This window comes from Phallusia mammillata, chromosome 3 (assembly GCF_965637545.1).
Source record: "Phallusia mammillata chromosome 3, kaPhaMamm4.hap1.1, whole genome shotgun sequence".
Lineage (NCBI taxonomy): Eukaryota > Metazoa > Chordata > Ascidiacea > Phlebobranchia > Ascidiidae > Phallusia > Phallusia mammillata.
Genome location: NC_137254.1, coordinates 1,334,181 through 1,349,179, shown reverse-complemented (window position 1 = coordinate 1,349,179; position 14,999 = coordinate 1,334,181). Strand labels below are relative to the sequence as shown.

Genomic DNA, 14,999 nt, shown 5'->3' with positions numbered 1-14,999 from the left:
CGAGTATGAAGTCAAGCCCGAATCAAGTCTGTTTCATTCCAACTTGAGCATGAAAAGCAAGTTGACAACTTTGCAGGACTTGGAACTCGCTGGGTGAATTACAAGGGTATGGAGGCTTATTTTTACATTGGCAACCATAAACATCAAATACCATGCGTAGTTTGTAGCTTCGAGTTATAATTTCATGAGTACATTTTGCAGGTACAAGTTTAAATTTCTCCTCCACGCTCAGCATGGTGAGTTAACTGACCTGATGGCCTGAGGGCGAATTACATAACGTTGAAGTACAGACCGGTAGGATACCGATGAATGATTGTTGTAAACAACCATGTTGGTTTGACGCAACAGTCATGCATGCAACAAGCGCTGTTAACTGCACGAATCTTATTAGGAAATCTGCTTTAAGCTTGCAAAGTCGTGCATGCAGAAACATAGTTTTAAACGGGCCTGAAATTTAAGCCCAAAACCCGTCCCGTTTGATTACACATTGATTCCTAAGGATAGACATAGTGAGCAAACATGTTAGACAATAATAGACTTGAAAAATGCCGAAAGAACCCGCCAGGTAACTTTTTGTTAAAGACGATGATTGCAAAATGGCTAGGCATTAAATCACCGGTCTTATGTAAGCATGGAAAATACACTCATAACTATGTCGAAATTAAATTTGTCATTAATACAAATCTAATAATTAACACAGCCACGTGCAGCAAACCAGTACGTGTAATACTCTGTACCATTATGTGTCAATTGATTTATTATTGCGTTGTCTTTGTACGGTGGCCCAGAAGTGCAAAACATAAAACTCGTGACACCCCTAAGTTAGAACACAAAAACAGTGACACGCACCGGAAATTTAGAACACGAAAACCATGGCATACCAGAAACCATGGTATTACAGAATATTCTTATTCTGAAAAGCAGTGGTCACTAATTAAGACAAGACAATAGACACAATAGACAATTGGTCTTGAACAAGGCGATTTAGGGCTGTTTGACATTAGGTCCGGTCCAACAACTAACAACTTAGCTAGTTAAATTTATTTAAAAAATACTGACACAAAGCGTAAAAAACTAAGCCCGAACCCGTTTTCTTATGTGGTCTCTTACTAAAATTAATTGCCCAACGCTGGACTAAAACGTTTGATTATGACTAATTTTATCCAATTGATGTTGCAATGAATTAAATATAAGAAGCAAAACATCACAAAACGAAACCTGATATAAATAAACCTAGACACAATTCTGTTAGACTAAAAATCTCCCGAGCTACTTTACACTGCGAACTTAACTAAACCCACTTGCAATCTGAATAAACCGCAATTTCGCAGAATATTTACAGGCACTGAAACGGAAACGACAGGTTAAACGTAGCCCTGCCTTCTATCTTTCGATCTTACACACCGGTGTCATCCGGCTTGTTTTCTGAAATCAAATGACGAACGCCAGTTTTCGCCATAAACTGTACGTATGTTTTAATTGCAAAACAACTAATTGGTTCGTTACACTAACAAGTATATTGTATGTTTCGGATACAAACAGCTTGCGTATAAACTTACGTTGAGCTCGCAAAGTCGTGCATGTAACAAGCGCTGTGATTAAATACACGAAGCTCATTAAAAAATCCGCTTTAAGCTTGCAAAGTCGTGCATGTTACAATCGCTGTTGTTAATTGCATGTATCTTGTTAGGAAACCCGCTTCAAACCGGCAAAGTCGTGCATGTAACAAGCGCTGTTGTTAATCGCACGAATATTATTAAAAATCTGCTTTAAGCTTGCAAAGTCGTGCAAGTAGAAAGAGAGTTTTAAACGGGCCTGAAATTTGAAGCCAAAACCCGACCCGAACCCGAACCTTTTTTGAAAAGCCCGTTTAGGCCCGAACGTTTGATTGACATGCCTATACATTGGAGCCATAGGAAAGACATAAACAACAAACACATTAGACAATTGTCTGCAACAAGGCGTTTTAAGGCCTTTTAACAGTAGGTCAGGTCTAGCAACTGGTTCCTTGAGGCACTTTTTATTCGAAAAAATACTGACAGAGTGTAAGTTCCGGCCCGAATCAGCCCGATACCTAAGCCAGAACCCGGGCCGACTTACAACTCAGTGTAGAGAGCGCTGTGGTTGACTAAACTATTCTCGTCAGAAAACCCGCTTTATCTGTGCAAAGTGCAAGTACAACACACTATGACTTGAAACAAAAAGCATTCGTACGTTTAGATGATTTTTTGGAACCGTTTTCGGTTAAGTTTCAAAAAATACCTGTTTGTTAAAGACGATGATTGCAAAATGGCCAAGCAATTGAACACCGGTCTTACGTAAGCATGGAAAATACACAGCATACCACTCTCTGGGTAATTTGCTACACGCGCAAGGCTTGTCCTTCCGCAGGCATTAAACAGCTTTTTAAGCATTGGAAAATACGCAAGCGATCAACTGGATATTTTGTAATGAGCGCGCAATCTTTATTTAAGCATCATTTTTCCGCAGGCAAAATAACACTTTTAAGCAAGCATTGGAAAATACCATTTGTCATGAGCGCAAAGCACCGGTACGTCATACGCCGAAAAACTTATAATATTCCATCATGCGTGACAAGGCTTACCATATGAGCTGAATGACGTGTTATTTCCTGCGCTTGTAAAACGACACCAGTAACACATTAGATGCAAGCCAGGAAAAACTGACACCCTAAGAATTACAGCGCTCAATCTATACCATAGATTCTATGGTACACAGGCCACAAAAACATTACAAGCTGAACATTTAATGAAACTTCACGTTTCATATTCAGTCATACACTGTGCCGGATTAACCATTAGGCAAAGTAGGCACGTGTCTACAGGCCAGTTAAAAATCCAGGCCACTTTAAAATCTGTAGAAATTTAGTTATGTTTTCACAATAATTACTTTCTAAACTAATAAGTATTTACTATAATAGGTTTTTCCAGATGAATTAAACCTTGCAAAAATCGTTAAAAAAATACGAATTGAAACATGTTGCCACCCGTTTGATGCAACGAAACAAACGTGGCGTTGTTAACGTTGAATCAAGATGATTTTGTTAGCTGGGTATGACTTAGAGCAGGGGCGGGCAACATACGGCCCGCAGACAGTTTCAGGTCTTATATGATAATGTGGCCCGCGGCCACAGTCTGCCGCAATCCCCCACTACTTGCTTACTGCGTCAAAGCAAAAACTTTTCCCGCCGTTGTTGCCATTGCACCATACGTCCATTGTTACGAAATAACTGCCAACCATGTATGGCCTGCTTTCACGGTTTCCTTTGTTTTCACACGTGTAGTCTAGTTAGTGTTTCAGCAGTATTTAAGTCTGTGGCGTATGCATTAAATTTGCTGTGGTGAATAATTTTATGTTATATCAGTCCAATTTTTTAGTTGGCAACCCTGATTTTCGGGCCACTTACAAAATGTGCCTACAGGCCAGCAGACCCCTAATCCGGCACTGGTCATACATTGTGCGTTTTTCGAAAATACCGTTTTGGCGAAGTTTCAGTTGCGGCCCGAACCTTTATAAAATGCGAAACCAAACTCGTTAAATAAATGAAATCAGGTACACAACCGAGCAATTAAATTGATCAAAACATCTAAAATTAACCAATCTTGTCTCTATACAACAGTAGCCACGATTAGGTAATGTAAGCTGTTTAGAAACTTGTACACAGCGATCACACAACTGTTTTTGCGCAGGTTTGAGCTGCTTGATATTTAGAAAAAACGATCGGTAGGCGATCGATAGTTGTGAAAAGAGAACAGTTGGTTAAGTTAGGTAGAACTAATAAAGTGATTTGCATTTTTTGAGTGTCTCTACCGCCCACCGCCGGTTGTATTAATACTTTCACGACTTTGTATACTCAACATACGTTTTCACAAACCCACTTTGTGCAGTCAACCATAGCGCTTTTTCCGGTATTACACCAATTTAGGTTACCCTACGCAATTCAAAAGGATTGTTGCACAAAGTAACTGCATGAAAGCTGGTAGATTTGCTGCAAACCCCTCACAACCACGTTTAGCAATTAACAAACTTAAATCGGCCAGTGTGGGATTCGAACCGACAACTTTGAGAACATTTCAAAGCACTTAGAGACAGTTGAAAGCACAATAAATATTTTGCAGGATTTTTTTCATGTTTTACGCAATCGAACTGGCATTTGAGGCGATCCTCGGCCAACAGTCGGCACATTCTTTTGCCACAGGACCAGTGATAGCTGAACCTGAGGATGCAAAAGTATGTTTTTAATATCAAGTGGCAAGAGTCAAGTCAAACTTATTTGCATTGTCACTTCATCGCATTGTCATTGTTACACATTTAAAAAAAAAACAGAAAAAAAAAACTGGTTTATTTAACAAAGTTACAACAAGAAGCCCTGCTCTGAAGGTATTTTTATTCCTTTTGCTAATGAGAGCAAATAAAACCACAATCACCAAAGTCATGAGTCTTGAAAATTGCAAACACATTAAACTTATCATTGTAGCAACTATTATGTCAAACAAATTGGTGTCGCATAACCATATCTACCATGTGTGAAATTGAAATAAATGGATTTTATGCTAAAGTGCACAAACATATGATAGGAATACAGCATGCTTTGGACAGTTAGGTTCTGCTCAGATTTAAGTCTTGGCATCAGGGTATTCAGTCCCGAAAGATGGTAAAATGAATCATCATAGCTAAAACACTTTTGTTTGTGGCAAACTTGTTTACTTTAACATATGGCACCAAAATTTTGCTCAAGCCCCAAAATGTTGCTGTTGTATTACTGTGTAACATAATTCTTTACAGTACTATCTAACTGCACAATGAAGCCCCCAAAAAACATGTTGTCAAATGCTGTAGAATTTAGATGTAACTTTACAGTTGGCAACCTGGATTTTTAAAGAATGTATGCATGAAAATAACCATCACAAAATATTAATGGTGTTGGGTAAGTTTAAGATTTCAATTCAGTAAAACCTAGTGAATTAAAATCAGTACAGTTTATTCCAGCAGGTTTTACTGGGTTGCACATGATGCCTTAAACTTACTAAAATACATATGGAAGAAATTACCTTTCATTTCGCCCTTGACATTAACTATCACCCCTGCATTATCCTCGAAATATACATGCTGCCCATTTTTCCGGTGTATCGGCTTCGATTGTCGTATGAGAACTGCAGGGTGAACTGTTAGACAAAAAGTAGTTTTATTAAAACCTGGATATCCTAAAGCTATTGTTTATTTGCAACTTACTTTCAGCGACACCAATAAATTTTCAACCTTATCCAGAAAATTATTTTGACCTAAGTATTACAATTCATGGTATATATAGTAAGACTAACAAGTTTATGGAGCTCTTCTGGCAAATGTATTTTTATTCCAACGTTTCGACGTCCTATGAAGGTCGTCTTCATCAGGGTGAATAACTAGTCGCATTCAGTGCTTACCCTGATGAAGACTACCTGTATAGGACGTCCAAACGTCGGAATAAAAATACATTTGCCAGAAAAGCTCTATAAACTTGATACTGTGCCTGGCAGCAATAGCTTATTTGTAGTAAGACAATGTAGGCGTGAACTTATGAAAAAAAAATACAGACTCATTTGAACCAACAGTTTTTGTTTAAACCCAAGTTACAAGAAAACAGAATAGTTAAACTTGCTTTTACCTTTTTTCCTTAGTTCCGGTTTACCCTTTTTCACAGTTGCAAGTACGACATCACCAACGCAGGCAGCCGGTAGACGATTTAAACGACCACGAATGCCATTGACAGCAATAATGTACAGATATTTTGCACCTGAAACAAGCACACTTTTACAAAACCTACTGTAACTCTATTCATACATTTGTAGCTGGGTCATAAGTCAGCTAGTTTACAAAATGTTCACAAATGTTGACATGACAAAGTTTGAGACAGAAAAATTCTAAAATCTCCAAATGCTTCTACTGGGTTAGTGCGTCTTTAATCTGCCTTCCTATAAAGTTTAATTTTCATAGTGGACGGTAAATGCATATTTTACTACAAGTTTTGCACTACAATGGATCTACCATCTGTTCCCTATGCTTAAGTCTCATAAACTGATATTTTTGAATAATTTGCATGTTTTTAATAACAAGTTCTTTTTGGATATAATCCCTTAACAGATACAGCTGCTAAATTGTAATTTTTAAACTCATTTAAGGATAACAGTATGCAGAATAAGTATTTTTCCCATAACTCAATAATAATAATGTCTGTTTACGGTTTTTCAGGATGGAAAAGGTTTACCTAAAATCTTAGTTATTGTTTAAACTTATTTTTTATTTTTTTATTACTTGCCGCTTGTTTATGATGTCACAATTAGGAGACAATGCTGGGCTGATTAAACAGCAAAATTTTTCTACACACTTTGAGCTAAATATCGAACTTTTACAAAAAAAATTATTGTTAACTAAAAATGTAAATACTTTACATACTTTTGTCAATACTTTAAATGTGTCAATACTGTCAATACTAAAAAACCCAACATTTCATGATAAATTTATGCATGTATACATCACACTTTTTAATAGCTTTTTATTTTTACCTGTTTCGTTCCATTTCTTTGCATTTTGCAAGACAATGTTCGTTCATTCTGTTGGCAAAAGATTAAAGTTATTAAATGAGAAATGCCTAGATCATGTTGTTTACATACACGCAAATATTTTTTTTAAATTTGAATTTATTTCTTTTAGTAAAAGGGGGGGAAATGAACCCAGTTTTCTTTAGCAAACAGGTTTATATTTAGTGGTGGGATTCAGCCGGTTAGCACCGGTTCTATAGAACCGTCTCACGAAATTTTATAAGATCAGCGAACCAGTTAGCATTACTGGTTACTGTTATTGGATTTATTGTAACAGAACCGGCTGAAAAATATGACTTTTGTGATAGAACTGATTGACAAATAATTTAGCTGGAACAAAACAGGTTTGAAAAGCACTGCACTGCACAAACAGTCTGTATTTGTGTGTTTACCTTTCGTTTTGAATAACTTTGGTGTGACGAAGCGGCAATCGAGAGCGGTGATGAAGGTTGAGGTGCAGATGATGCAAGATCAGAATGAGAACCAAATAATTTTCTACAAAATAAAACATTTTGTTGCCGCAAGTGACATTGGTTGGCTATTTTGCTGCCATGATAATATTAAGTTAATAAAGCTCTTCTGGCAAATGTATTTTTATTCTGACATTTCAACTTCCTATACAGGTCGCTTTGATTAGGGTAAATAACACTAAATGCGACTAGTACAGTGCACGATAAACAAAGAAGAGAAGAACCAAACGCAAGCATTTCACAACATGAAATCGTCAGAATAAAAATACATTTGCCGGAAAAGCTCCATAAACTCTGTGATTTATGTTATGTTTGGTAATTTCAAATAGACAACAAAGGCCAAACAACATTTGCAAAGGCAATTTTTTTTGTACTTTATCTCAAAGCTTTTGCGTGCTCCATTAATTGACTGTTCAATCTGCTGTTAGGTTTGTAATTGAGAATTTTTAATTCAGTTTTTGGTAACTCTTTACAACTGAGCGTTTGTTAAAAGAGAATTTGTTAAAGACTCAATTTACTTGCCCATTTTTTGTACATCTAAGTTTATTTATAACATGCTCAAGAAATTGAAGTTTAACATATTTTTGGTACCTCTTTACAACAGACCATTTATGTTCGTAAAACAAAAAACTCAAATTTATTTATTTCCAAAGACAATAAATATATATATATCGTTTAATACTATTTGTAATGTTTTGGTTATATACTATTGTTGATTTTTTAAAGATTTTTGCTATTTTAAAGTCTTTTTTGAAGGTTTTTTTTTTAAATGTTTTGCTATTTACATGTCACATGCATCATATATAGACCAAATTCTCCACTTGTATATATTCATATAGTTATATAATTGAGCTTTTCAGCTGACATAACAACATAAAATGGCAGTGAAAAGTGACAACAGACACAGGGAAGTATACATACCAAACTGACAAGTGACAAAGACCAGACATTCACTCCTCAGACCAAACAATGTGAACAGATAAACTCCCATCGCTCCACGTGTGGGATTCTTCTTCGCTAGCTATTGATTCATTGCTGGCGTGCAGGACATGAGTATCTAAAAACACAAACTTGCGGTAAAATAACACCAGCATAACTGTAACTTTGGATCAGCCCTGAAGTATTCTATGCAGAACCAAATAAATCCAAATAAACACAATTTACTTTTAACTGTAACTTTACAGAAAATAAAAAATAATTGGTTGAAAAAAAAACACTAATGGTTAGAAATAAAAAAATATGGACAATTTTGCCACAACTTTGCAACTTTTTTATTCATAACTGGTATCAGCCCTGAAGCATTCATAGCAGATACAAATTAATCCAGATAAAACACAATTTACTTTTTCAAGCAATCTACATATTCATAAACATAAAATAAAATAAAAAATGAAAAAAATGTTACAACAGGCGCAATATCAAATGTTACTAGTTGGCTGTAGGACAGTGGTTCTTAACTCGTTACAGGCCACGGACCATCGGCCCAGTAAAAATAATATTGTGGACCATTCCATTTTTGAGCAAGTTTGAAGTACGCATACAGGCTTGAAACATAATTGTTTGAAACTAATTTTTAAGAAGTGAAATACAATTATTAACAGCAAACATTTTAATATTCTTTTAATATGTAACATGCAATCATCTCTAGTTCATCACTTAAATTTAGTGTACGTGGACCACCCAATAAGTTATCATGGACCACTAGTTGAGAACCACTGCTGTAGAGCATTAATCCTCACATATTTTTAGCTACCAAGCTATTTTCAACAGGCCTAAACACAAAGTTCATAATTATGACAAAATCAACAGGACAGAACTTAAAAATTTGCAAGCAAACATAAATAAATCAGGTTTTAAACATAATTTGTAAAACTTTTTCATGCAAACCAGAAACTCAAAGTTATTTATTCTAGACAAAAATATAAACGCAAAAACAAATGTTTTCCAGTGATTCTACTGTTTGGCTTGTCACAAACAAGTCAAAGTAAATATTGTGTTGCTTGGGAGAAAGGCTTTTACGCAGTATTAAGTACATTGTTAAGTACATATAAGTAACAACATGCTTTGCATAATATTGCTCTGTTAATAGCCTTCACATTGGTGGGTGAAACCTTAGAAAAAATACAAGTTCTTACATTATAAGAATAATTGAAATAATATTACAACAGTTAGGTGGGAATATGCAACCCGGTGGATAAAATGTTTGTTTATTGCTCACAAGCCTTTCTGTCAGTTTAGACCACGGCTTCTCAACCTGGGGTCACCAAGCACTATAATAACAGTTTGTGCAACAGCATTTGCAGTTGCAGACTTCTACGATTGTGGTTTTTGGCTTTCGTACATAAAAAAGCACAAAATATTGAAAGGTCTTTGGTGACATGAGCCATAACCACAATTTTAAGAGTTTTCTGTACAGCACAAAGCTGAACTGTTATAGACACATTTGATAGAAAATGTTTGGTGCACTTATATGTGTTTGCAAATGCATTGTATGAAAACTCCAAAGGCAGTCACAAAGTAAAAAAGGGCAAGAACCACTGGTTTATACCGAGCTACTTTTTAAGTCAGTTTTCTTTGAAGCATTGGTTTAGGGCCACACTAAATAGCTTGGCAGGTCAGATTGTGGCCTACAGGACGTTGAACACTGCAGGTTTGTATTGAGCTACTTTTTAATCCAGTTTTCTTTGCAACATTGTAACCAACCAAAGGTTAAGAACCACAGGTTTATACTGAGCTACTTTTTAATTCAGTTTTTTTTGAAGCAGTGGTTTATGAAGCATTGTAGCAAACCTCCCCCTCCCGATGAGCTGCTCATGTCCGTCGTTGATGACTCGTCATTTCCGCAGTCGATTTGCTGCATCAGCGTTTCCAGGTCAACATCATCATCAGCTAAACAAGAAAGGATTGTTGTCAATTTATTGGCTCAAACAGTATACCTCCATTTTAAACAAAAAAGTTGTCCGCAGAGCCAAAGTTGGTGTCATTGACCTATTTATTTACATAGAATCACTGTCAATAATAACATTTTGCGATATTGTACTGGTTTGAACAACTGTTTTTCGAATTAAATGGCTAAAACTTAAAATAGTATAGTATGGAGTACTTGTGTAAAACTGATATAGCTCTCTGCCACCCCTTAAGTTTGTTACACGACCCCCAGTTTGGGAAGCCCTGGTTTAAACAATATACTTTCATTGCAAACAAAAAAACAACAGAAAAACTAGAAGAGTGGCTTTCTGATATACTTCCATTTTATATATTCTATACGATATTTATCAATTTACTATACACATCATTTGATCTACACATATGATTGTCTCAGGGTGCACACGCCAAACGACTGTTTGACCTGTTGACACCGTTTTCAATAGCACTGTTCAACAACACCGTTTAACCTAATTTATACATGCCTTGAGCATTGATTTAGAAATTTGTTGCAAAAAACGCTACGTCATGACGAAAGAAAGTTCGTGTTAGTAATACCTACTAGTTGACCTTAAATAACCCGTGGTCATGCCGCGGCCGACCTGACAACGAACATTTAAAAAAACATTTATCACGAAAAATTCGTAACGGTGTTGTAATGCCTACTAGTTGACCTTTAGTGACCCATGGTTATGAGATAGCAAAGCTGACAACGAGAATTTAATGATCATTTATTGCGGCGTTCGAAAAAGTTTATTAAATTTCATATTTATGTTGATCAATGATGTTTTGCATGACATAAACGAAACTGAAGTACGTTTATCGAGTTCGAATTGCGTCTTAGGTGTAAAACCTGCGCCAAAACTGAAAATGCGCGTGATAACTTAATAAAACGACACAGCATTGCTGTACACAAAAGAAAACTGATTACTAATCACCGAAACGACTGTCTCGTAAAACGTCTGTCCAGACGTCAAGCTGATCACTCCCACTCTGCCGCCTTAATCGTAAACCAGTGAATTCCTCCCTTGGGACTTATATCTGACTGATAGCGTACACATATTATGGATTGTAAAGGTAACTGGCAAAATTTTAAATACTAAACGAATATCCTGCTTAAACAATTGTTAACTTTTTCAAATATTTCTGCACCATAGGGCATGTATTTCTGCCTTAAAACTAAAACCGTTTATTTCAGGGTTTAAAGGGTAAAAAATGGGTGAATCCGAAAAAAGATAAAAAATTTTTTTAAAAACTTTACATTGCACCAAACAACAAAGCATGAAACTCCTAGATTCTGTACTTAAGTCAGTACAGGCGTTTCAAAAAATTTACGTTTTGGGGGCCTGTGGGTGAACTGCTGGGTCAATCGGGGTCAAAATTCAGGAGGATCAAATTTGGATTATTAACTACCATCTCTGTAAATTTAAATAAATTTGGAGCACTCTTTCTTGACCAAACGCGTCTCACAAGCCAGCGTTAGACAGAAAAAAGAAAAAAAAAAAAAGAAAAAAAGAAAAAAGAAAAAAAAATACGGACAAAAACAATATGTGTCCCCTTCAGGGAAGGGGACCCATAAATAACTAGAAAGGTATCTTTCCAAAATATTTTTCATTTGATATATTCTATACCATATTTACCAATTTATTATACACTTCATTTAATCTACACATATGATTGTTTTTTTATGATTGTTGTCAAGCAAAATCGAATAGATTCCCACATGAAACTTGTTAGGGTTCAAAGAAGTTGCGATGATTTTAATATTCTTGAGGACAAATTAGTACAAAGCATCAACCCAAACTTAAAAAGGTTTTTAGTAAGCACAGCAATTTTTAATTTTTATGTTTGGGAACCTGTGGGTAAACTCCATTTAAGGTCAAACTTTGGGAAGATCAAATTTGGAAAACTAACTAACATGTGTGCAAATTTTCACTCTGGTTGTACCAAACACATGTTTTTGACTTTAGGGACAGGGGCCCATAATAAGCTAAGATGATGGCAAAATCAAAACTGGACCAGCTATGTAGTGTTCATGAGACCAGCAATCATGGCACACTCCTATATGTGCCATACTGTCAAGCCGGTCTCCCAAGCATTTCCACATATGTCAAGGTATAGGCTAATAAATATGGTTTTCCCAGACAAGAAAACTCAACTGAATACAATTCTGTAGTTATTATTATTCCATAATTAAGCTGAAAAGGCGGTTTTTCATTTTTTATGTAACCACTAGAAATTGTTACAGTCAGGTTATTGTTTATACAGACCTATTGTTTTGACGGCTAAAAAGTGCACTCTACCGTTTACAACCATAAACCACTTCATTTCAAATCACAACCGCTGGAGTGACAATGAATAGCAACAGGGCTGAACAGTAGTGAGAATAACACTGTATTGTTTACCATACAACTTGGGTCATTGACAGAAGTGTTTCGACACGGAGAGATTTACGTCATTACCCACTTACCTTTCACTCCTAAAGTATTGATATCTTCTTTACGAACAACCAAACAAGGCTCCATTTTACCACAACAATGTCACCCTGTTAAGTAAAAACTCAAAGTTGTTTTATTGCAAGATACAGTTTGGGCATGGGTTTGCAACGATTAAGTTATTTATTGGGTCACAGTTAACTTATTATTATAAAACTGGTCAAGAAAACCAAAAAGAGCCCTCATTTTTATCAAATACACAGATCAAAAATGCTGTAAAGTATCGTGTATTGACGTCACAAATAAATAACGAGTGACATTTAGTTGGTCACGTGATTGTATGGATGTTTTATTTCGTCACAATATCAGTTTTCGACCTAATTTGTCGCTGTATAACACATCGTACTTTCTACTCATTGCACGGTTAAGTCATTATCACCTTGCTCACTTTATATTCACACGAGTTGTAACAACATATTACATTAACTTCACCTAACTTAACAAAAATTTGCAAAGTTACAGTATATAATATGGGCAACAACTTTTTGTGTCATAAGTTTGACCATCACTGATATACGGGCAACTGTAAATTAATTGAGACTTTAATCTTTATGTTTAATGCAACTAAAAGTTTTTTTTTTTGCTCAAAACCTTTAAATTAAATGGACATTTTTGCATAATCTCCCATTATGCATATATCTGAACCTGAATGTAAGAGGCTAATATAAATATACAAAAAACATAAACATCAGTTCTAACTTTGGCATAAATTGACGCTGGTTAAATTTTACCTTTTCTACATAAATATTATTTAACACAAAATTACAGCAATATTTTAACGACCTGCTATAGTACAAAGCATAAGAGGTAATTTTTGTGACATAATAATCAGGTTTTGTTAATCGCTACTCACCGTGTATAGTGCGGCGTAGTGTCGTCGCTGTTTAAGCACTTTGATGAACGATAAACAGCCCACACAATAGTGAAGACCAACAATTAAATCCTTAAAAGAAAGGCCTTAGGCGAAGGAAGTCATTGGTGAAATACTGGACAAAAATTCAAGCAATGAAGTTTCAGATTTTTTAACAAAAACTTTTATCAATTGATTTCACAATATTCTGCAAAAAAATCATTTTTAAATCTAATTGTTAAAACAACTAATTTTAACATAACATTGAAATAACAATATTCTGTCAGTATTCTGCAAAAACTAATAATAGCATTCATATAAATATATAACTGTTTCAGTACAAAATATTCCTGAATAATTTCAAATGTAAGGGTATAAAAGTTAGATAAAAACATACTTCTAAACAATCATTCGTTATCACACAAGCTCTATAAAATTGATGTTATGTCTGGCAGCAACAGCTTATTCATGTATATATACAGCATTTACTCGATTGTAAGCTGGCAAAATTAGTGTAAGCCACTGGACTCCAAGCCACATTTTGCGAAGTCAGATACTATTGTTTAATAACACTTCTTCATGCTGCTACATAGAACAACTAATTGTCAGCAACTATCAGTTACACAAATAATTCTATTCAGCAAGAACAAGTGACATGTAAAGTGAACATAAAATAATTGAACACAAACATAGAATTATACATTTAAGTTGGACAAATTTTCTACGTTTTAGATGTTTATCACAATACAGGGTTGGTATACTTGATTATAATCCTAAATTCCATCCAACAAACTTGGCAATAACACCTTCCGTTGAAGTCAAATCGAACAAATTACACGATTTCGTAATTATATCTACCAGCTGTTAAAGTTTCATTGACATCCATCAAACATTTAACGTTGTTTACTAGCTTTCGAACAAATGGGAAAATACAAAGATTATAAAACATACAATTTTTCGGGGACCAGTGGGGCTATTGAGTGGCACAAAACAAATGGCACATCTACATTACTATATCTACCATCTGTGAAAGCTTTATCCAAATCAACCGAAGATTTCATGTCGAAAGTGCATGGACAAACTTTCCAGGAGAAAAAACATACAAGACCCTTTAGAAAAGAGAAGTTGACCAAAAAATTCTAGTTGTCATTATAGTTTTTAAATGCACCAGAAGCAGATTTACAACATAACAATGTTTTATGCACTGTAGTACTAATCTAACCAATCTAAGTATGCCAGGCCTTTTAAAGGCGTTCTACTGAATTCCCATGTATAGCAAGGCACAGGCAAAAAAATCTAGCCTGCAGTAAGACTCGAACCCACGACAGGAGTTTTTCCGGGACTAGCGCTCTACCAACTGAGCTACACAGGTTCAATGGAGAATCCGCCGAAAGTCTAATCACTAGCACCGTTGCCTGGCTCGTATGCTGCACATGTCAGCTTCGTAGTAGGGGATCGCCAGTTTGACCATATCAGCTATGATGAATATATGCAATAATCATTATGCATTATTGCATAATGCATTAAAACTTTAGGGCTTATCCCAGAGTGAGTATATTCATCTTAGCTAAAACAGATTTCAAGCATAACAAATTTGTAGTTAAGAGCCTTGCTACGTTCATTTAAATGCTACCAGCTATCCTTGTGCTGAATATTT

At 35.4% G+C, this 14,999-nt stretch overlaps 1 long non-coding RNA gene across 1 annotated transcript; it reads right to left on the bottom strand.

Annotated features, from left to right (window-relative positions):
* Positions 1-5,733: 5,733 nt before the first annotated feature.
* Positions 5,734-13,572, bottom strand: LOC145217846 (uncharacterized). Its single transcript, XR_013857507.1, has 7 exons — positions 13,346-13,572; positions 12,468-12,542; positions 9,863-9,961; positions 7,994-8,129; positions 6,995-7,097; positions 6,567-6,614; positions 5,734-5,797 (listed from the first exon to the last, which is right to left on the bottom strand). It is a non-coding gene; the product is annotated as an uncharacterized LOC145217846 (long non-coding RNA).
* Between the last annotated feature and the right edge of the window lie 1,427 nt (positions 13,573-14,999).